This window comes from Pantherophis guttatus, chromosome 8 (genome assembly GCF_059756535.1).
Source record: "Pantherophis guttatus breed Tessera chromosome 8, ASM5975653v1, whole genome shotgun sequence".
NCBI lineage: Eukaryota > Metazoa > Chordata > Lepidosauria > Squamata > Colubridae > Pantherophis > Pantherophis guttatus.
Window position 1 is genome coordinate 27,939,764 of NC_142070.1, and position 24,077 is coordinate 27,963,840.

At 37.6% G+C, this 24,077-nt stretch overlaps 1 protein-coding gene and 1 long non-coding RNA gene across 3 annotated transcripts in view; one reads left to right on the forward strand and one right to left on the reverse strand.

Moving 5' to 3' along the window:
• FHIP1A (FHF complex subunit HOOK interacting protein 1A) overlaps positions 1 to 14,871 on the reverse strand; it is a 76,491-nt gene extending 61,620 nt beyond the window's left edge. The window contains exons 1-2 of one of the 2 annotated variants that reach the window (XM_034401491.3): positions 14,532 to 14,807; positions 5,692 to 5,811 (exon numbers count right to left, since the gene is read on the reverse strand). The gene's annotated coding sequence lies outside the window, so the exon portion shown is untranslated. Of the gene's footprint in view, positions 1 to 5,691; positions 5,812 to 14,531 lie in introns of both variants that reach the window. The other variant, XM_034401492.3, reaches the window with a different exon arrangement.
• LOC117654669 (uncharacterized) lies at positions 13,252 to 16,378 on the forward strand. The gene is made up of 3 exons (XR_004588359.3): positions 13,252 to 13,339; positions 14,010 to 14,805; positions 15,883 to 16,378. It is a non-coding gene; the product is annotated as an uncharacterized LOC117654669 (long non-coding RNA).
• The last annotated feature ends 7,699 nt before the right edge of the window (positions 16,379 to 24,077 follow it).

The window sequence follows — 24,077 nt, forward strand, 5'->3', positions numbered from 1 at the left end:
TCCAACCATTATATCTAGAACAAAACTTGGAATTTTTTTAACTGTAAAATTGAAAATAACTTTCTATATTCCTCCTTATTCTTTATTAATCCTTATGTTACATTTTGTTTAGACTTAGAGAGATAGTGTGGGCTAGTGGTTAACATGTTGAATTAGGAGAAAGGGGAACCTTGGATTCTAGTCGTCCCATAGACTTGGGTAACTTTGGGTCAGTCGCTATCTGTCTGGACTGGATAATAAAAACATAAAGGGGAACTTGTTTTTGCAATGTTATTAAGCAAACTGCATGAACCTGTCTGAGAAGTCACCAAGAACTTTAACTCAAAAGCATTAGCCTGTGCAACAAAGGTTGCTACTTAATCTTTGTTCAGCTGTTTTGTAAGGTTTATAGCCATACAAATTTAATATCAAACTCCTCTCATAAAGGTCACTTTTATGCAGAAAAATGCAAAATAGAAGTGTCGTCAATTACTTAATAAGCCATCTTGACTACAAAGCTGGTAACATATATAATAGAATTAGTTTTTAGACTATTTTCCCAGCAATAGTTTCTTCATGTTCTTTACACTTTATCATTACAAACAGATGTTAAAATGGTAGTAGAATCCAAATCAAAAGATAAGTATTTCTCTAATCAAAATTACATTTTGCGCCTCAACCTACTTTTATATAATATTTTGTGGATGTAAAAGGTATTGCATTAGAACTTTATCTGTCAGTTTGTAATATTTTCCAATAACCGGAAAATACCTTATTTATCTGTTCAAGAGTGAAATTCTATTATTGAAGGAAGATTACTATCTATTATTAGAATGTAAGACTACCAACTTCTTCCCATCCAACCACTTGTAGCCACAGCCAATTTGTCTACTATTAAGAATTTGTTTCTTTTTAATTTGTACTTTGATTTGTAAGGCAAAACAAATCTCAAGCCTCAGTAATATAAACAATAATTTTTCTTTACTTTTTTTTCCTGTTGAGAAAAAACCTGTGTGCTTCAAATAAAAATTAAGATGAAACATGAACAACAGCTAACACAGCCCAATTTCACGTTCATATTCCGATTTCAATTCCGCCAGTGTTCACCCTATTCACCCCCCTTTTTATTAAATCTATTGTCATCAAGTTGGAAATCTCAAAAGGCTACACATAATTTGGTGCCTCCTGATCTATATACCACTGTAATTTGAACATGAATTTTCTTTAGGCATCACTCATTTCTTCACATTTAAAAGACCATTTTGTCTAAACTATTTTACTTTTAACCAATAAGCATAAAAATGCTTTTAAAAGATACAAATTCTATCCTAACAAATAATATTTCCTAAAATGTTTCATCCCAATTTTGTTACCACTAAGTAGAAAGTGACCCAAGAGTAATCTGCAAATTTTGGTTAGTGAATCCGTGTGAGAACAACACTGGAACAGCTCAGCTTTTCGCAAGAGTAGTTCTCCTTTTTTCCTTGTTTGAAAATGAACAACATCTGTATAATAAACTACCACATTCATCTATATATTGGAGTTCATATACAAACTAAATATACTTTAAAGTGAATACTAATCATAGTTGTCCATGGAGGACAAGAGGCATGTGACTAAATTGTGACATAAAGCTTGTCCATCTGCATTTTTGTATGATGATTTTTATTTGTTTATTTCTTAAAGAAATGTATATAATCACCTTCTACCAGAGGAGCTGTGAGCACAAGCAAATATAGAAACAGAATCCAAATGTACAAACAATTAGAAGAATTTAGATTAAGACACCTAAATCTCTATACTGACATATTGTATCTAGACACATCTACACTCACACCATTAGTATCATGGCCCCAAGTCTTCGGGGGGAAAAGCCAGGCCTTCATGATCTTCCGGAAGGTGGGGAGGATCAGGGAGAGGCTCAAAACAGACACCATGACAGAGAAGGCATGCCTCCTGTTAGGATGCAATTCTAATTCATGTCTTAGACATGTATCACCTTAGTTCATGTCATGGTCATATAAGCTTTATTACTTCAGTGCTATTATGGTTAAGAAAGGAATTTTATGATAAAGTTAAAAGGAAAACAAGAAAGATTTATGCCATTATTATTCGCCCATGGTAATCTGTAAGCATCAATGATTATTAACCCAATTTTCAGATAATAATTTACAATTACTGATCTCCTTCATGCTAAATAATGAAAACTACAATATAAACATCAAGCAAGAATTATGGTTGAATAATAAAATCTCAAAAATTATCATATAAAGACTTCAATAATACATTTCTTTATATAATCAAAAATATGGTAAATCTAGTTATTTTTCTTTTTCCTATGTACAGAATAATCTGTTCTGTTTAGTTTTTATAGCCCATCTGCAAATATTCCCATAAGCCTTGAGCAACTTAATCTAGTGTACAGATGGTTTAAATCTCACCAAACTGCTTAGCTTTTCGAAAACAAAATATGCAATTCTGTGCTATCAGGGTAACAGAAGTGTATACTGAACTATCATGTTTATAATTTTAAAACTATGAACCATGCCAAGTTTTGATGGCATCTATATAACTTTACACTATCACTGAGATACTGCTTTAAAAATATGAACAGTAACATCTGAAGTGCAACAAAGTTTTAGTGAAAGCCTGAATCCTAGATAATAATTCTATCCTTAGAAATAAAATGCAATATTTATAGTTAATAATTTTGTATAAAAGGTAAAGGTTCCCCCATACATGCATGCTAGTTGTTTCCGACTCTAGGGGTGGCACTCATCTCAGTTTCTAAGCCGAAGAGCCAGTGCTGTCCAAAGACGTCTCCATGGTCATGTGGCCAGCATGACTAAACACCAAAGGCGCATGGAACGCTATTACCTTCCCACCAAAGGTGGTCCCTATTTTTCTACTTGCATTTTACGTGCTTTCCAACTGCTAGGTTGGCAGAAGCTGGGACAATTAACAGGTACTCACTCCGTTACGTGACACTAGGGATTCGAACTGCTGAACTGCCGACCTTCTGATCGACAAGCTCAGCGTCTTAGCCACTGAGCCACTGCATCCCTTTTTGTATAGCACCCATCAATAAGATTGTCAGCATTTACATATTTCTTAAATTATGGATACATAATAAATACAACGATAAAAAGCAGAATAAGGCAATTACCTTAAAACTTAGGGCTGAGAAAAAAGGGGGAAGGCAAATTTCACCAACACAATATCATAAGAAAAGGCAGTATGCAATATTTTAAACTAAATCTCAAGCAAAATATCTCTCTGTGCCATCATCATATGATAAATATGTAATATTGCAGCCTTTTTCTAAACCGCTCCTCTTATTTATCAATACTGCACTTCTGCATTTGCTGCTGATAAGTCTTTGTAATGATTTATGGGCTTTTTAGTGTCTCATTCTTTGCTACAATTGGGAACTATTAACCAAATACTCCCATGTGACAGTACATCAATTTGCAGTGATTTCTGCTTTTTGACATTTTCTACCAGATCAGAATGGCTCATTTAAAATGCTGTTCATTTCTCTTTGGAAGAAGATAACAATGTTTTTCTTTCCTTTCTTATACATAATTGCAATCAAGTTTCAATTAAGCTCTATTCCTAAAACAGCAGCAGTCATGCTGTATGTGCTGTGAAATCAGTTTATCTTTGCCTTGAAAAATCAAGAAAAACTGTAGTTAGAATTGGTAAAATATGGTTTATACAAAGCATTAAACAATATAACATTTACTGATTATATTTAAGAGTGATGGTTTGTCTATAAACCATAGCTAAATTTTGGGTAATCTATAAACCATAACTAATTAGCACAAGATATGAATTCATAGAAAATTAAAAATTAGTCAACAATTTTTTTAAAAAAGTTTTTTATTAGTAATTCAAAATTAAAAACATTGGACATAGATATGACATCACTTTTTTAATTTATCTCAATAAAGATGAGTAACAGCATAATATTTTAATGGGGAAAGGTAGGAACAGTTAGCACTAACTTTGCTCTACATTTTATGGCACATCATACTATAAAATAAATACGATGCTGCTAGAGAGTAAAATCCCAAAACAAGTTGCTAAAAATACATGCTATGCCACCTTGTTGATGACTACAGAGAGCATAGGCAATGGCCTTGTAGGACAGAAGGACCAGCCACTACCAAGGCAATGGAGCTTGAGCCAGTGAAGAAGATAGCTTGAGAAATTAAAATGTCTCATCAAGCCCCACCCTAGTTCACATGAAGACAAAGGGAGGGAGGGGGACGCACATTCAGACTTGTTACTACTCTGTTACTATAGCTTTTACAATCAAAGTAGTCCCCACCTATTTGGCATTGTTTCTTAGTATAGTCCACTTTGTGGGGCTAAAAGTGGTTGCCTCACTTTGCCAATAGCCTCTTCATTTTGTTTAGAAGCAAATTAGGAAAACTATTTTTCCATAAGCTAGTATACAATTTAGGGTCAGCACATCTGTGTTATAAATCCAGTTTAGTTAAGTTTTGCATTCACCTACAGTAATATCAATTCCTATAAGGAAAAAAATAGTTTTTTAAAATATCTATCTATCTATCTATCTATCTATCTATCTATCTATCTATCCATCCATCCATCCATCCATCCATCCATCCATCCATCCATCCATCCATCTAAATATTTTCTCCTTATTTTAATAGTACAAAACATATCACAAACTTCAAATTCAATTTTGATGGGAAGGGAGGAACCGAATACAACTTTGTACTTAATTAAAGAACCAGTTTGTTGTAGTGGTTAAGATGCTAGCCTAGACACCTGTGAGTTCTAGTCTTGCCTTAGGCATGAAAGCTGGCTGGGAGACTTTGGGCCAACCATTTTCTCTCAACCCAACCCAATAATCACAGGATTATTGTTATGGGGAAAATAGGAGGATAAAGAAGTACGTTCACTGCCTTCAGTTACTTAAAAGTAATAAAGACAGAATAAAAAAACAAATAATACACACCATAACAGCCATAGTTCAAAAATAACAAAAAATTTACACATAATTAAATAAGTACAAGTGGCAGTGTTCAATGCATAGCAACAACATGATCTAAGTACAGTAAATTAAAACTGGCAGAGAATAAAGAATGTATTATTTACTAGGTGATTCTGAAGATCAAAGCTCCAGGTGTGATCTACCTGCCTGCTGGGAGGGAGGGAGGGAGGGAGGGAGGCAGGCGGGAAGGAAGGATCTCCCATGCTCACTGCAAGCTTTCCGTAAGTAAATTCAACAGGCAAGCCAATAGAAAAACAGAAGTCAGTCCCATTACCACTGACTTGTTCGTGCACCTCTGTCTGATAATTGTGTTTCTCTGTTTAGGTGAGGAAATGTCTCTAAAACAATGAGCGAACAGGTCATAGGTTGTCTATTAGCTTCCTACAGGATAGTAAGGAATGTGAGTCTGATCTCCACTGAGAAGCCAACATTACTATAGAGAATCAGCACCATCTAGTTTCAGCACCCCTCACCTGTGGAAGCGTGGAATCACTAGTACTTATAGTATCTGATAAATAGGGCTGGTGTAATTGAAAGAAGGCAGTCCTACAGTCCTATCCAAGAGCCAAGTCAAGAAGAGCTTTACAGAACATTTTGCTAGTATTTTATTTATTTAAGAAAATTCATATGGACGCCCAACTCACTCTCTGTTACTCCAGGCAGTTTACAAGGATAAGTAAACTTACCAGTAATCAATGCAAGGTCCACAGAATTGGTGTTAAATGCTTCCATGTCAGGAAATGGTAAGTAAGCAAGTCATATTCTGGACCAGTTATAATTCCCAAATATTCTTCAAGGACAGTCACCTGTAAAGTAGGTCACAGTAATCCAAACATATAATGAGGGCATGAATCATTATAGCTAGGTCTTCCCGTACCAGCTGGACCAGGTGAAGTCAGGCAAAGTTCTCTTTGGTCTTGGCTTCCTTCTACTATTTAGGAGGAGCTGTGAGTCCAAGAGGATGCTCCAGATCAAAGTGCCTGGCCACCCAGAAATAACTTGGAGTTGACAATGAATCTTGGTGTATAAACAGTAACTCACCTTATTAGGTTCAGCTTTAGTCTGTTCTCCCTCAACCAGAGTCTTACTGTTTCTAGTACCTTAACAGTTAATTGACAGCATCTCACCTATACTATTGTTCAAAGTGGGGATATAGTGTCATTACTTTATTAATGATATTGTACCCTGGTACAATAAATGACTGTACATGTTAGAATTATATAAGCTCTTGTTCTTTAGAAATACAATACAATGCTTAATGCACTTTCAATTGCATATTAACTTTAATGAAAAATTTAACTGTCATCTTTTTTGACAGTTATGTTCATATCCTTACTTAATACAATCCAATGAAAACAGCTAATTCTTTCCAATGCAATCTACTAATCTGGTTACAGCATAAGACTTTGGGCAGTTTCATATACTCTAAAGTGACCCATAAAAACACAAATTAAAATTTTATTCATAGAATATACACAACAAAGTATTATGATTATTATACCATCTGATACCAGTTCCAAAAATTTAGCATAGACAAACTTTAAATCTATTCCTTTAAATCTAAATCAGGAAGAGTTATATATTAAATATATATTAAATACTTATTTTAAATATATAAAAAACTCCATAGCTACAATATCAGATGGTCATTTTAATTTAGAATGTTAGATATCCAAGGTTAATTTTATTAAATGGTCCACCTTTTAAATTAAAGATTTCTGTCTTCAAGCCAAATAGGTTAGTAATAACAGCTATCAAAGGAAACACCACAGATATGGAAATGAAAAAGTAGTAATCCACTGTGAAAGGTTAAGTACCCTGAGGGCAAATGGCAGAGTAACGCACTCCACATTCTGTAGCTATGTTTTATCACCTTCTGTGAAATATTATACTTTAATATCACTGCAAATTATTTAGCACCCATATAAAAAGAAACTTAATTTCTGTATTTACTTTTATCACTAACATTTTCATCCAGAAAACTGTGAACATTTGGAATCACAGCTTTTGGTGCAGTCATTGGAAATTACATTAGGTAGAATACCTTTCTTCAGACAGATGCACTCCAGAGGTATTAATAATAGCGATAGCATTTAGACTATACCACTTTACAGTGCTTTACAGCCCTTCCTAAGCCGTTTACAGAGTCAGCATATTGGCCTTAATAATTTGGGTCCTCATTTTACCCATCTTGGAAGGATGGAAGGCTGAATCAACCTTGAGCCTGGTGAGATTTCAACTGCCAAATTGCAGGCAGCCGGCAGGCAGCAGAAGTAGTTTGCAGTACTGCACTCTAACCACTGCATCACTGTGGCTCATATAACTCGCATTACTCTCAAAAAGCATGACCAACTGATCGTGATGGAAGCTACCATATATCTCAGCTTTTTCTAAGTACTGTATTCCACCTTCCCTACTAATCATACCTGTGTACAAATAGGTGAATCCTTGACTTACACCACAATTATGGACTACCTGTAATGTAGTATTAGCCCATTGTCTGACTAATTGGCAAGGTTGACACTCAACTAGGGAAGGAAAAAGATCATTCAAACCTGTAACATTCTGTTACTACAGCTTTCCAATAAAAGCAGTACTGTAAGACCTACATGCTTTCCTAGTCTGGTCCCCTTAAAGGACAGCTATCCAGAAGAAAGAATAAATTAGCAGTTTTCCTGCTTTATCTAGTCCGATACCAATGGCTATTAAAATATATATCTAGAAATCATCTGCAGCATTGACACATAAGTCAACTATCATATCTCTTAACATCCCTAATAACTCAACCAGCATATGTGACCTTTCTGTGCGTGTCTTCACAAACTTTTCCATCTTTATATATGTTTGTTGAGAGGCAGTTTGGTACAGTGGTTAAGGTACTGGCCTATAAACCAGGAGACTGTGAGTTCTAGTCCCACTTTAGGCATAAAAGTTGGCTGGATGACATTGGGCCAGTCACATTCTCTCAGCCAAACCTACCTCATAGGATCATTGCTGTGAGAAAAATAGGAAGGAGCATTATATATGTTCACTACCTTGAATTACTTATAAGGTAATAAAGATGAGATAAAACTGTAATAAATAAATAAATAAATCTGTCAGGAGGGTATGAAACAATTTATATAGATAGGAATAGCTAGCTTTCCAATTTTGCTATACAGAATTTTATTGAAGAAGTCAGTTTCACACACTGTTTAAAATAAAACATTATGGCCTAGGATCCTATGAGACCAAATTGTAGGTGGTCCTCGCCTTACAACCATTTGCTTACTGATCGTTTGAAGTTATAACAACACTAAAAAGAGTGACTTATGACCATAAGAGCTGCGGTGGTGCAGTGGTTAGAATGCAGTACTGCAGGCTACTTCTGTTGACTGTTGGCTACCTGCAATTTGACAGTTCGAACCTCACCAGGCTCAAGGTTGACTCAGCCTTCCATCCTTCTGAGTTCTGTAAACTGAGGACCCAGGATGTTGGAGGCAATATGCTGACTCTGTAAAACTGCTTAAAAAGGCTGTGAAGCGGTATGTAAGTCTAAATGCTATTGCTATTTTTCACACTGCTTTAGCAGCACCCCTATGGTCATGTGATCAAATTCAGATGCTTGGCAACTGGCATGTATTATGACAGTCTCAGCTTCATGTGCTCATCTTTTGTGACTTTCTGACAAGGGGAAGCCAGATTCACTTAACAACTATGTTACTAAGGTAACAACCGCAGCAATTCATTTAACAACTGTGATCATAAAATGGAGCAAAACTCTTTTACTGTTTTGCTTACCAACAGCAATTTGGGGCTCAATTATGGTCATAAGTTGGAGGACTACTTGTTTAGAACGAATATTGCCTAAAGTTACCTGTTCCATTGCACCAAGCATATAAATATCAGGAGTTAAATCTCATGTACCATTTGTCCTATTTTGTTATAAAAATGCTTCTTTGAAAAACTCTCCAGTGTTACATCAGAAATCCATTAAAAAATAAACCAGTTGGCTAGCAACAAAGTATTTTAAATGTTTTGTAGCTATGGATAATAAAACACTGTTGTTTAGGCCCAGTAAGTACATGTAGTAGTATTCCCAACAGGACTGACCTAATTATAAGAAATGTAAATAGAACCGAGGTTGAATTATCTTAACTCACCTGTTTATGTTTCATGTCATGACAAGAATCAGCCTATATTTGTGCCCAATTTATTCTGGAATTTTACTTCTATCTAGCACTTTTCTATTCTGAAAATTAATGTGGCTAATCATATTGATCAAGTAACTCTGGGGAGCTAACAAGTCATAAGACCAAAAACATATATAAAGGTAAAGGTAAAAGTTCCCCTCGCACATATGTGCTAGTCGTTCCTGAATCTAGGGGGCGGTGTTCCTCTCCGTTTCAAAGCCGAAGAGCCAGTGCTGTCTGAAGACATCTCTGTGGCCATGTGGCCAGCATGACTAAACACCAAAGATGCAAGGAATGCTGTTACCTTCCCACCAAAGATGGTCCCTATTTTTTCTACTTGCATTTTTTACGTACTTTTGAACTGCTAGGTTGGCAGAAGCTGAGACAAGTAACGGGAGCTCACCCCATTATGTGGCAGTAGGGATTCAAACCGCTGAACTGCCGACCGATCGATAAGTTCAGCATCTTAGCCACTGAGCCACCGCGTCCCTTAAAACATATATATAAAACATATATATAAAGTAAATAGAACACTAAAAGATACAATATAAAAAGTAATCAATTTTTCAACCCAAATTCCATTAACCTCCTGTATTTAAAGAACCAGGTGGAAAGAACCAGGTTTTTAAGGCTTTCCAACAGGGCCAGGACCATCAAAAGTTCAGGGACAGGGTAGCTATCCCACAGGGTAAGCACCATTGCAGAAAAGACACTTAACACAAACATTAAGTTTGGGGGAGGGCCTTCTCTGTGGAAGCCCCAGCCCTGTGGAATGAACTGCCCCCGGAAATACGTAAGATCTCCGACCTCCGGGTGTTTCGCTGCGCACTGAAGACCCTGTTGTTCCGCCAGGCTGGGCTATCAACATAATAGTTTTAAATTGGGGTATTTTAAATTTCTGGGGTTTTAAATTGAGCCAAATCTACTTAATTATTTTAAATTTTAATCGCTGTTTTGTCTTGTGTTTTTAAATAGGCTGTACACCGCCCTGAGTCCTTCGGGAGAAGGGCGGTATAGAAATAAAATTATTTATTTATTTATTTATTTATTAAATATAAGAGATTCAGGAAAAGGAAGTATGCTAAATATATTCCTAACAAATTCACTTTTAAATGTCTTCATCTTAAATTCTTCTTGTAGTCAAGCATCAATCTTTCTATTTCAATTTAATAGACAATGACATTCTGTCGTTGAACTATACCTGCTCAACAGAAAATAGTATTACAATAAATCATTTATATCAAGATTGGCTCAGCCTTCCATCCTTCAGAGGTGGGTAAAATAAGGACCCAAATTGTTGGGGGCAATATGCTGACTCTGTAAACTGCTTAGAGAGGGATGTAAAGCACTGTAAAGTGGTATATAAGTCTAAGTGCTATTGCTATATCGCTGTTGTTCCAAGTTGCAACAGCACTGTAGGAAGTTAGCACACACCCGCCTCCTAGAAGAATGAAATATTTTAGGAAATATTAAAAAGGCAGAATATTATATTTCCCTGTATGAGAAAAGGAGAAACATGTTTTAAAGACAAAGAAGCTCTCTGGGCCCCCCCTTCAGCTCCAGGGTGATGGGATTAAGACATGACCCTCAAGACATGATAGGATTAGCCCTCTACCCATCTAGAAACCGAACTCACCACATGGCACCTGGGGAGATTACATCACCCAGCAAGATTCAATCAAGCTTGGGATTCAAGACACTACAAAGTTACTCAAAACACTACAAAGCATGGCCTCATGGAAGTCTGACAACCAATCAGAATACAAGGACAGGAAGCTCCAAGGTGGGGCCCAAGAGAGGGTATAAATCTCTCTCTCTCTCTCCCCCCCCCCATGTGCTTTTTTGCCCAGGACCGCAAAACCATGTGGTCCTGTCCACCATTAAACCATCTTTTCAAGCAGTCTCCATGTTTCCAGTGTCTTTCTCCCCACTTGGAACTGAACCTAGATGGACATTTCTTCCAACAGCACAATGTCCAAATTATGGCATCCTAATATTACACAGTGTGGTAGCATCATAAGGCAGTGTTCACTAACTCTGTACCTTCCAGAAGTCTCAGTCCACAGGCAAAGAATGTTGAGTTTTGAGTAATCCCATATAGTGAGCACCAGATTGAATAAAGTTAGTATGACAGATAAAAGAAGCTGGACAAGTATTGGAATATGGGGGGAAGAAAGATGTGCTTGGTTCGTGTGTTCCTCCCACAACACTTGGCAATATTTTACCTAGCATAAAACTAAGCTAGCATAAGTAGCTGATGCAAGACAATACATGCCCAGAGGAGTAAACAGGATGCCTAAAAATTGCCTCACCCGCCCAGTGTTAACCTCAACCACAATAGAGATAAATTTACAATATAAAGAAAAAATGTTCACTCAAATGTTCTACCAAGTTCAGTGTGACTATTATGTAAGAGGCTTCAGCTTCGGTTACAAAAGGCAGTACAAAGTGCTAAATCATATGACAGTATTTTGCTCCATTTTTTTCCCAGCAAGGAATTTGCTAAGGGTTAATGCTACCAACAGATAAAAGGGAATAAAACTTGTCTTCTCGGAATCCAAAGGACAGTGTTCCTTTGGATCCTTCCTATCCAGAGGTTCATTGCTATAAAGTAGGCTGAAGGACATGTGACGAAGCCTGAGGAAGCAGCTTGCTAGTATAGTAAGAACCACAAATCTTATAATCCCTTCCCCATTTACCCCAAGACTGTATATTACTTTTATATTCTTTCATTACACTTGATCTTAGCCCGAAGGACAAAAAGGCTATTTTAATATTATAGTATTGTGTTGGCATGTCAGCTTTGTGTATTTATTACATTTTTATCCCAGCTTTATTACTGTATAGGTAACTCATGACAGAAAATATACATACTTCTTCATCCTTCCTTTTTCCTACAACAACAACCCAGTGTGTGTGACTGGCCCAAAGTCATCCTGCTGGCTTTTATGCCAAAGATGGAACTAGAACTCACAGTCTCCTGGTTTCTAAACCAGGACCTTAACCACTACATCAAGCTCTCTCTCTTTTAGGAACCTGACAGATTCCAGTTATTACTAAAATGATTGTAATTCTTAACGATGTTATTAATTTATACTGCCCTATGACCAAAAATGAGATATATGCATTTATGTTCTTAAACTGCCTTTAAGAAAAACTAACAATGTATCTAAGAAGTACCATGTCAGAGGAAATAGGGTTATGGGTGCGGTTTGCAGAATTTCAAAATAAAAATTCAAGTAACAAATGCCTACATTAAAAAACTTCAAAACAGGCAAATGTAATTGAAAACATAATTAAAAGTACCCTTAAAAATTATAAAAGTCAGATGGAGAAGATAGCTGTGACCATTTGGGGAGCCAAATCCAATATTACATCTTTCTGAGCCAGTTTTCCCACTATTGGGCCTATATCTACAAGGAAGAAAATATAGGCTGTCTGCAGGTATTTTATCCAAAAGACGTGAGGTAGTTGTTATATCCAAAATCAGAGATATTTCTTTTTACTGATTTTAAATGAGTGCTGTGAATTTAGAAAAAATGCATCACCTATCAAATATGTTCATTTCTCTCAATGACCCAATATCTTATGTTTTACTTTATTTTCCAGGACCACACATCATAAACTAGCTTTATGTGCTAGGTCTGCATTTACTGCTACATTAAGAGAGAGTTTTGGCTCAGAAAATAATCACGGATGCAACAGCTCTCTAGAAGTCAGCCGATAGGCTGAAACAATGTTAGTTGTTAGTTAGTATGTTTTTCCTGTATTGTCTTTATGTATACATGTTTGTAAGTATTTTTGTCTGTTTAATTAAAAAATATAAAAATATAAAAATAAAAGAGAGTTTTGGCTAATTCATAGTCCAACACATCCTGGTTCAAGAATATGGTATTCCAATAAGTATTTTTATGCAGATAAAAAACAACAACTATTATTTCCAAATATGGCCTTGATTCGAGAAAGACAAGCAACAGTGTAAAAGGAAATTCTTTTTTCTCCCTCTAAAGATAAAGAACCTTACATTCGAATTATTAGCTGGTGACCTAAATAATGTACGAATCGAGCAGTTGGGGGGGGGGGATGCCACCGAGCTTTCGAGAAATGAAGTCGGAATAGAGCTCAGCCAACTCTTAACTCTTTTAAAGCGCAACGGGAAGAGGTCAGTCCAACATATTTGAAAGCGTAACAGTGAGTCCAAGATCCGTAGTAAATCTGTATATAAATCAGGCTAGCAGCTTTATAATACGCGGCTGCCTCCATAACGAAGGAGGAGCTCATTTCCGCGTTGGCCTCTTTTCCAAGCAGCTCGACGCCATCCGTCTCCAAATGAGAGCGGATTAAGCTCGTTGTTTTCCGGCTTTGTTTCGGGAGAACGAGACGCTCACGGAGGGAGGGATGGAGGGAGGGAAGGAAAAACAGCGAAAAGGATGCTTTGAATCAGCTATTGCCGAGGTCGGCCCAAGGGAGAAAAAAAAAAAAACACCCACCCAATCCAGTTGCAACGCTTATTGCGTTCACGCCTCTGCTTCCCAAGTATGCTAGCAATTTACAAAGGAGGGCGGGAGGAGTACTTCTGGTTAAGCAACAAGTCTCAGAAATACTTTTATTGACCGGGATGTCCAACCTTGGGAACTTTAAAGACATGTAGGCTTCAATTCCCAGAATTCCCCAACCAGGAAATCATCTGGGAATTGAAGTCCAAGGTTTGGATACCCCCCCCCCCCGCTTTATGGCACTTGGGTAGAGGCAGGTGACCATGCATGGAAAACCAGGACAAAACTCACAAATGTTTTACATCCAGCGCCTCATAGATTCCCCTTCCTATACAGGAGCCTATTTCGAAAGCTTTTCAATTGCTACGCCTTTCAAATCGAGTGAAGAGGAATGGACATCCCATCAACTTTGGAATGAAAGAAAAAGGCGAAAGAAACCCAGTCCGGCTCTTTTTAGGCCAGAGTGCGATCGCCCGATTAAGACTCAGCCGTCAGGGAAGGAGTACGACGAGGTCCCCCTCCATCAGACGAGTCTCACGCCCTTTTCCCCCGCTTTTCCTCCATATCCCTGACAGCCCCTTATGGAGCATATAACACGGTCCTTATCGTCTAACGATCCGGTCCAACCTTGGCAACTTTAACACTTGTGGACTTCAATTCCCAGAATTCCCCAGCCAGCAAAGCTTCTGGACTTTAAACCTGGCTAGGGAATTATGGGAGTTAAAGTTAAATTACCAAGGTTGGGGACCCCTGATCTACGAGGGAACTTTTTCCACCCCTGGTAACCACGTGGTTGCGAAGAGCGACCAATATGCTGGCTCCCACCCATTCGCTCTGGAAGGACCAAAGGGGGGATACCTGGCGGTTTGAGGCGACTCCGCTCTTCCCTCTGTGGTGTCGTCGCCACCAGACCCCACCCTCGACGCCGCGTCTCAGCTGATTTGATAATAATCCGCGTGTTTGGACGGCTGAAAGTTTTCCTTTCGAGGCGAAGAAAAAAAAAAAGAAGCCCCCTCGACTGGGTCACTTAGATGGATTCTAGGATGCGCAATTCGGAGCGGCCTTCGGAGAAAGAGAGAGAGAGAGAGGCGGCAGGCGGGGGAAGCGCCGTTCCCGACAACAGCCGCAGCAGGTAAGTCCCTCCCTGTGCCTGCTCGAGCGTCAGCGGCCCGCTCTGAGCCATAATCCTCCAGGCGCTGAGAGGAAGGGCGGGGAGCCGGAGTAAGTCTTGGGTTCCCGGCTCTTGGAGTCTCCAGGAGGAGGCGACCACGTGGCGGATTTATTAGTCCCGGAGGGGAAGGGAAGCGGCGCCCGGCAGCAATCAGACGGCGGGGCGCGGGATGCGAACTTGAACTTTACAGAATATCTAGAGTTGGAAGGGACCTTGGAGGTCTTCTAGTCTAACCCTCTGCTCAGGCAGGAAGCCCTATATACCATTTCAGACAAATAGTTATCCAATCTCTTCTTAAAAACTTCCAGTTGGAACAGTCACAACTTTTGAAGGCAATTGGTTCAACTGATTTAATTGTTCCAACTGTCAGAAAATTTCTCCTTAATTCCAGATTGCTTCTCTCCTTGATTAGTTTCCATCCATTGCTTCTTGTCCTGCCTTCAGGTGCTTTGGAAAATGGGTTGAACCCCCCTCCCCTTCTTCTTTGTGGCAGCTCCTTAGATATTGGAGCACACACTGCTATCATGTAGCTCCCAGTCCTTCTTGTCATTAAACCTTGAAATTTGGGAGAAGGCTGAGCAGAAGCCTGCCGATGATGTGCCATCTTGATGCTAAAAAAAAATCACTCTCTGCTCTTGCTGGGACAAAAAGTCTGTTTAGATTTTATGAGGTTATTGAATAAAACACATTCAACTTGTAAATTTACCTTGGTTAATACTGAGGCTTCCTGGAGTTCCGCCTTCCTGGCCTTTCGCTCTAGAAAGCAGCTTAATTCTCTGAGATTCCGTGCAAACCTTTCCTCAGCTGCCAGGCAACCAGTGGCACTTCTAATACCCGCTAGTACTGTTGCCCCATTTAGTTTTGCTGGTTGTGTTCGCCAAAACTCAAAAACGAATTGATTCTAGTGGGGGATTAAAAAGAGAAATGAATAATCCTGTCTTGCTGGAGCCAGGAATGACGGTAACAATTATTGCATATTCACAGTAACTCTTTAAAAAAAAATTAAATATGTTAAATATTTCTGCCGTATTTCAATAGGTGGCAGCGCTTGCTTGAGCTGGAAACTTGAGGAAAATCAGCCTACTCAGGAGCTAAAAGCCATGGAGATGATCCTTTGCCTCCAGTTTTAACAGAGCAGCAACTTTCTGAAGTACTGTATGTTGTGACTCACTTCCATGGTTGAGGATGTTGTGACTCACTTCTATGGTTGAGGGTGGACTTCAGTCTAATTCTAATACACTATCTTAACCACTGCCCCACTGTGGTTACACACTGAGAGATAATCGTACATACAAGCATGTACTTCCTAATTTCTGTAAATCAGGTTTCTGTACCCTAAATATCATACAGAAAGCCTATTTTTTTTTCTGCTTGGAAACTAAGTATTTTTGAGAAAGGTGAATCACTCAATCTTTATGAAGTGCAATTTTTAAAAAAATGCAAAATTCAAGTATATACATGCTGGCAGGTAATTCATCCCATGTTGCATTTATCCGCTTTTTTTTTTTTAATAAAACCACATTTGTTCAATGAACCATGATGCTGTTATATATTTCTCAGACATACTATTTTGAGAATGCTTTATCTTTAATGCTTAAATCTCTTGCTATTAGAGATTTAATGCTTAAATCTTCCTGTTAGCAACAACCAATTTCTGAACCTTTTCCACTTGATGGAGAAAACAGCTGGATAAAGTGATTTAGATGGTTAGAGACAGGATTAAATATCAGCAATAAAAAATGTAACCATCACTACCCTTCTATATCTTTTAAATATGTTATTAGAAATTGCACAAAAGGATCAACTGGTATATAACAATTTCAGGAGCGCTAGTGACATATCTGTCATCAAGGAAAAAGAAGTTGTGTGTGTGTGTGTGTGTGTTTAAATTAAACTATTAAACTATTGTAATGCTCTCTACATGGGGCTCCCCTTGAAGAGCACTCGGAGGCTCCAACTGGTCCAGAATGCGGCCGCGCGGGTGGTTATGGGTGCAACTCGTTGCACCCACGTGACACCCCTCCTGCGCGAGCTGCACTGGCTCCCAGTGGTCTTCCGGGTGCGATTCAAGGTGTTGGTTACCACCTTTAAAGCGCTCCATGGCATAGGACCCGGGTACCTTCGAGACCGACTTCTGCCACCAACAGCCTCCCACCGACCAGTCCGCTCCCACAGAGGGGGTCTCCTCAGGGTGCCATCGGCCAAGTTATGTCGGCTGGCGACTCCCAGGGGGAGGGCCTTCTCTGTGGGAGCCCCAGCCCTGTGGAATGAACTGCCCCCAGAAATACGTAAGATCTCCGACCTCCGGGTGTTTCGCTGCGCTCTGAAGACCCTGTTGTTCCGCCAGGCCGGGCTATTAACATAACGTTTTAAATTGGGGTATTTTTAAATTCCTGGGATTTTAATTGGAGCCTAATTATTTAATGATTTTAAATTTTAACTGTTGTTTTTGTTTTTGTGTTTTTAAATAGGCTGTACACCGCCCTGAGTCCTTCGGGAGAAGGGCGGTATAGAAATAGAAATAATAAATAAATAATAAAATAAATAAATCTCTAATCATTACCATCCTGAAAATGGCAAGGAATAAAATGTTCATTTCTGATTATTTTTTTATATTTTCAGCCACAGTCCCGTTGTTCAATAGACGTATATCTCACAACTGTATATTATATGTGTAGTTAACCAAGACCAAGTCTATTCTCAACCATGGTATCTCACTGAATGATTTTGAGTTACTTATTGTCTCTTAGGCCAATCTTTCCCATATCTTTTCTGTGTCTGCCTTCTGGACACCATACCACCAAAGATTAGGTTGTCCCACTTCTTCTTACCTTTTCGAAAGCCTTGAAAACATTGCTCCCCAGGCATGGACTTGGGAGTAACTGCTGAAGTATGGTACGGTTGGCAGCCACTTTGAGTTTTAATTGGTTGTGAAATGTATTTTATATTGTACTATCATTGTACTTTTTAAATTTTTGTCAGTCCCCTTATCAACTACTCAGAATCTGGTTTTTTGAGATGGGCAGCATATATCTATTTAAATAAATGTATCTTATCTTTCAGGATTGTTTTTGCACAGTTAAAATGAAAGGGGCTTCCCATGTTTCCCATGGAGGAAAAGCAGTCTTGTCAGTTTATTGAATACAATAAATATGTCACAATTACAAAAGTAGCAGAAAATTGGTGCTATTGTATACAATCATCTTGGGCAAACATGTATGTGAAAATGACGGAATACTTTTGGTGGGATATCCCATCTGGGATAAAGTTGAAATGATGGGTTTTTTCCCCTAAATAACCTGTTTAGAATAAATGTTGTGTACGTGATCTAATATGAATGGAAGACAAAAATTAGAGCAACCCATAACCAACAAACTAATGTATTTTAATTCTGTCTATGGACAACAGAGAAAGGTAAGTTGAACAGAAACATGTCTTGCCAGCAAGAACATGAGCTGAAGTGCTTTGTAGAATACTGGGAAATAATGCTTATTAATGTAGAACTCCTGACGGAACAATGACCATGACATTAATGGTTAAATAAAACACTGTTTTTCTTCCCCAACATTCTTTTGTTTCCTTTTCTTTTGTTTTAATGCATTTAACTTCAGCACTGACTCATCATACATTTTGTTTATAGCACAAAATCAGATACATGGAACAAATAGCGATTCCTTATAACTGGATACAGTCCAAGCTAAAAATATGCACTATCTAAAGAGAAGATAAAGTTAGTTCCACCTGAAGATAAATCATTTCCAACAGATCAGATCCAATGCACATGCAGGTGCAGACAGATATATACATTTTTGAAGACTGAAGAAGTTGAAATTTCGCATCACTTTTACCAATATAATATTTCATTTCATCTATGATATTAATACATTACTACACCGATTGCTTTCACTGTAACTGTTCTATATTATGTTAATATAGTCACAGTCACACAAATGACAGTATTCTCTATTGAGAATTAAATACATGCACTGTTCTAATGTTAGAACTACATACCATAGCACTATAACTATAATTAGGGTTTTCTTTTACCTTTATATTTTTTAACAGTCTGAATTATTTTCCAGTAGAATAGCTGACTAGCTCCATCATATCACTATCAAAATTTTTGAGAATCCATTATTCAGCAACTTGACTTGGCTGTTCCTTTTTAGTTATTTCCTACAAATAACCTATATTCAGATAGTTCTTGCTTAATGGGGCTAACTGGCATTGAAATTTTTGTCACTAAGCAAGGTGGTTATTAGGCAAAACACCTGATCGGGGCAGTTAGAAATCGCAGTTCTGGTTGCAGTTTTTAGGTGAGGACTACATCATAATCGGATGCTTCTGTCCTGCACAAACTACTCCACTGCCTTGTCCCTGGCCAGGCCCGGCAAGCTCCCTGCTACACTCACTGCATGGACCTTGGGATTGTGCAGTCATCCAGCCATGTCCCAAACCAGCAACAGGAGGAAGAAAATGTGGCAAGAGTAGGTAGTGAAGTTCAGGGTGGACAAAAGGACAGAGATGGGGCAAATAGTTCGGGAAATTGAAATGCATGCTGTGGTTTTATAAAAAAAGCCAGTTGCCAAGTGCCTGAATTTTGATCACATGACTACAATGACCATAACAGGTGTGATCTTAATTACTATTCATTCAGCATTGTTGTAACTTCAAATGGTTGCTGAACAAATGATCATTAAGCAAGGACTAGCTCTGATGCAATTAATGGGATCAAATATCTCACTAAGCCATTATTTGTAAAAATATTTTTGAAAATTGACATAGTTTGGCTGCTAACGACCACATCACATTATGGTTTAATATGTTTAAGCCCAGCCTGTGTGTCTAAAAAATATTTACTCCTTTACACGTATAAAAACTGTTCCCTCTACAAGAAAAGCATGGTTTCTTATTAGCCACAGGGTTATACTATATAACAGCTATAAATATATGGACCAGTTCTGCAGCAAGCTCTGCTAATTATTTTGCCATGCTATCATGATACAAATAGGGAGCTTTTCATTGACTTTTCAATGCTTTGTAAAGATAAAGTGCTGTCAAATCAAGCATAACTTTAGATGACTTCAGGGGTACATCCATGCAGATTTTTAACAGTAGTGGAGAAGCTGTCATGCTCCCAGAGAGGCAAGCAGAACACAACAATAAATTGTTATCTTCATTGCATTCAAATAAAATTTTAGAGGTGTCAAACTGGTGACCCGTGGGCCAGATGTGTCACACGCAGGCCACACCCACCCCAGCTCCACAAAGGGAAAAAATGTTGCTACATCATGTGACAGCAATGTGATGCCACGAGTTTGACACCCGTGAAATAAATTGTACCAATTAACACTAGCCAGTTTATTTTATTCTCAAAATTTGAACACTGATTCATAAAGTCTAAAACAATATTATTAATTTAAATTTGTTATAGCTGCCTAGATCCAGTAGACTCTGGGAAGCATACAAAAGTACACAAACAGCTCAGACTAAAATAACCATAAAAGCAAGAATCCTGGCCCCACCCAATACATACAGGAACCAAAGCCATGTTTTAAACAGTTCCTGGAACCACAAGGGACTGGGTGCTGTTTCAGTTGGCATGAGGCATGATGAAGATATATTTCCTTAGTCCTGATTTGCTGAAACCTGCCATGCAGGGAATTGGAGACAGGTGGCCTCTCAGATGTCCAAGTCCTATTTCATGTAGAGTTTTATACGTAATAATCAGTACCTTGAATTGCACTTGGAAGCTGGAAAGCGATGCAACTCACCTAAGTAGAGGTGACTCATGGGAGTATTGAAAAGTGCCCATTACTGCTCATACCTCTTCATCTAAAGCAGCTGTAGCTTCTGGATGATCTTCAATGTAAAGTGTATGAGGTAAACATAACTATGAAGAGCAAGGGTGAAGGTTCATCCTCCAAGCTTGTGGGTTGGTTTTTGAACATTTCATTTCCAGCCTAGGTAACATCTTCAGCAGAGTTTAGGGGATGTATGAAGAGCCTTTGGATTGACGGAAGAGCACAACTAGTACACAATATAAAATTATGTAGATAGTCCTCCTGGCCACACCTGCCATCTGCTATTTGATCAGTAACTGTTAGGTCAAAAGGACCTCCAAATTGGGAAATGATGCTCCATCCAAGATCAACAATGGCTATGTCATCAACCCCAGGGTGCAAAATATTGACATCCTTGGTCTTGGTAGTTCAGCATTAAGAACCGATCAAATTTAAAATCTTCCATGTTCTTTTGCAGTCTTTTGCACCCAGAAGATTTCATCTCATTAGCTTATGTAGCCCAATGATGGGTCCTTGTGAATTTTTGAGCAATGACACCTTCAGTCATAAAATTACTTGATGATTTTCTTGCTTTATTTCTGAGTGTAGTTTTCTTGCTTTATTTCTGAGTGTAGTTTCACTTCCATCACTCTAATGCAAGAGCTTGTGGGGATTTTGCACATTTAAATTGGAAGACCAGAGCACTCAACATGTTATCAATACAACAGCAACACTATTTTAAGATCTAACATATCATACACAATGTTAGAGGTTCATATTCTTCTCCTTTTCCAGTGCAGAATATGTCATAATTTCCAACAATCCTCTGTGGGAAACTCTATATGCAAAAGTATAAATTGACAGAATTTGATTCCAGAAACTGAAGTTAGATGGCACCATATAATATTAAAAAGCACATAGCTCACAGTAGTATTTGTTTGTTCCAGTTTAATAACTTCAATAAGCAACGTAACTCTTAGCATGTTAAGTGCTTTCCACCTGTCACAGAGAAAGGGGTAAGTGCTTGCAATATTTATGCAAACTAACCAAAATGTAACTCAGTCTTACCAACTAAGTAAGCTTCTATAGATCAATAGGAAGTTCCTTTTTTAAGGAGGATTTGCTTAATGTTAATTACAATACATTAAAAGTGGTCATCATTGGGAATCAAGGAACCATCTGCATCTAATGTTTAGAGTATTAAATTATTGAACAAATATGATATTCAGGCGAAATTATTACTTAACACTGAAAAAGCATCAACCTAATAATTGAATGCCAGTAGAAGTTTTGAATTTTTGCCGTATAAATTGAGATCTGCAGCTTCTTTCAGTTTAAAAAATTATTATAGCCCAAGTTTGCTGCTAGAGGAAATTATGAAGCATATGTTTTCTAAAAGTCAATGTAGTATGACCAAATCAGTGCTAGGAACAAGATAGAATAAAATATTCAGTTATGTTTTCTCATAGTAAGTACGTGTTTAGTTCTAGGTCTAATGCTGAGTGTGTACGTATATCAGGGTTGCTAGTGCTGGGTTTTTAAATCCAGATTTGGGTTTTTCGTTCTGAGTTTCTAGTTTTTTTATTTTAAAGTTTAATGAAATTTTAAGTTTTTCTATATATTATATTATATGGTATGTGTTAAATAGATAAAAATGATGTAAAACATTGTGGGTTTTTTTGTCTGGTTTTTTTTTTTTTTGTATGTGTGTATGTAGAAAACATTTTTTTGTGTTTTTTATTGTCTGGGTTTATTTGAACATGAAATTTTGGTAGAAAACCTCACAGAATGAGCAATCCCCTAGTGAATGCTGATGAAAAATGGTTTACCAGATGGCAAGGGTACATCTGCAATTGCCCTAAAGCATGGGTGTCAAACTCGCTGCATCTCGTTGATGTCATGTGATGTGTTTCAATGTTTTTGCCTTTGCAGAGCTGGGTGGGTGTGGCTTGCGTGTGACACATCCAGCCCACGGGCCGGCAATTTGACATCCCTGCCCTGTGCTTTTAGAGCAGGTAAAAAAAACTAAGTAAATCAAGAAATACAAAGGTTCCATTAATATCAAAGAAATGGTGGAATAGAATCATTAAAGAAAAGATGCTAAAGGAGGAATCAAATGAACTGTGAATGACAAAAATGAAAATAATGTCAAAGAAACAGTGATGGATAACAGTATTTTTATCTCATGCTGAGTTATCCCATGTAAAATTATCCTGTGGCATGTTGTCATGTGGCAAGTTGGCCATTGGACAGTTGTCTTAGAGTCTAAGACTTAGACCAAAAACCTCATTGGCAACTTTGACAATAAGTTGTATAGAATGTTCTCTTGATCATCAATCATTCACCGTCTTCTACTGCCCTGACTCTCGAAACCTGGATTTCACCTGTTCACAGAGATGGGCCACCAATTTTGAGAAGTCTGGAGCCAAAAGAGATAAAATACAAGATTATTTGAAAGAACACGTTATGGGTAGTTATTCTATTTGAAAATATCTGGGATAAGTTAATACTACTAAATAGCTCAGTTTTACTAATCTTACTAATGTTTGTTACTGAGCATATCCTCTATTTTTCAGTATTCAAAGCATTGTAGAATTCAGAATATATTACAGAAAGGGATCAATGTTTGCAAGAGCTGGATAAATTGTTTTTACTGTTATCATTCTGCCACTCTCTGGTGTTAGTTAGAACTACAGGTTTTCTGCTAAAACATTCTTCTTTCCATAGGGCTTGGATAAATCTATGCCATGAAAAGGAGGAAGAAGAAGAGGAGGAGGAGGAAGAGCAAAAGGAGGAGGAGGAAGAAGAGATTAGACTTTATATTTTTACTCTGCTGCATAAAAACATTGTTTTTTGACTGTCATTTGTAAATCATTTTGAAAAATTAAAGTCAGAATTTTGCTACTAAAGTATTGGTTAGGCTGGGACTAATTAAGTTTCTTTACTTTAACAACTATTAAAACAAAGAAATTGAAACATGCTGAACATTAATTCCTTACCTTCATATGTCTTCAGAAAAATTATTCTGTTAGTATATATGATGTCTGGAAAGAAAAAAGCTTTCTCCAAATCTTGCTTAATTCATACTGCTAGGGCAGAAACTATGGTAAAAGCCATTTCCTTCTTTTTCTCATTTTCTTTTTTCCTCATTATTTAATTGATATTTTATATTGCTTCTATGAGTTTTAATTGAAACTGAAATTTCTGTTTGAAAAAGTGAAGTAATATTTATAGTATAAAGACAAGACCTAGTATAGAAGCTTTATAGTGCTAAATATCATTTTACCTATTTTAATTGCTCAATTTTCATCCAGAGTTTTAAGGCAAGTTTACTAGAATCCACAAGAATAAAACCTTAAAGCTGCCCAGGTGGTGATATTTCCAAAGTTCTTCATACTTAGACAGATTCTAATTTTGAGGAATATAATTCAGCAACCCTTTTGTACTTTT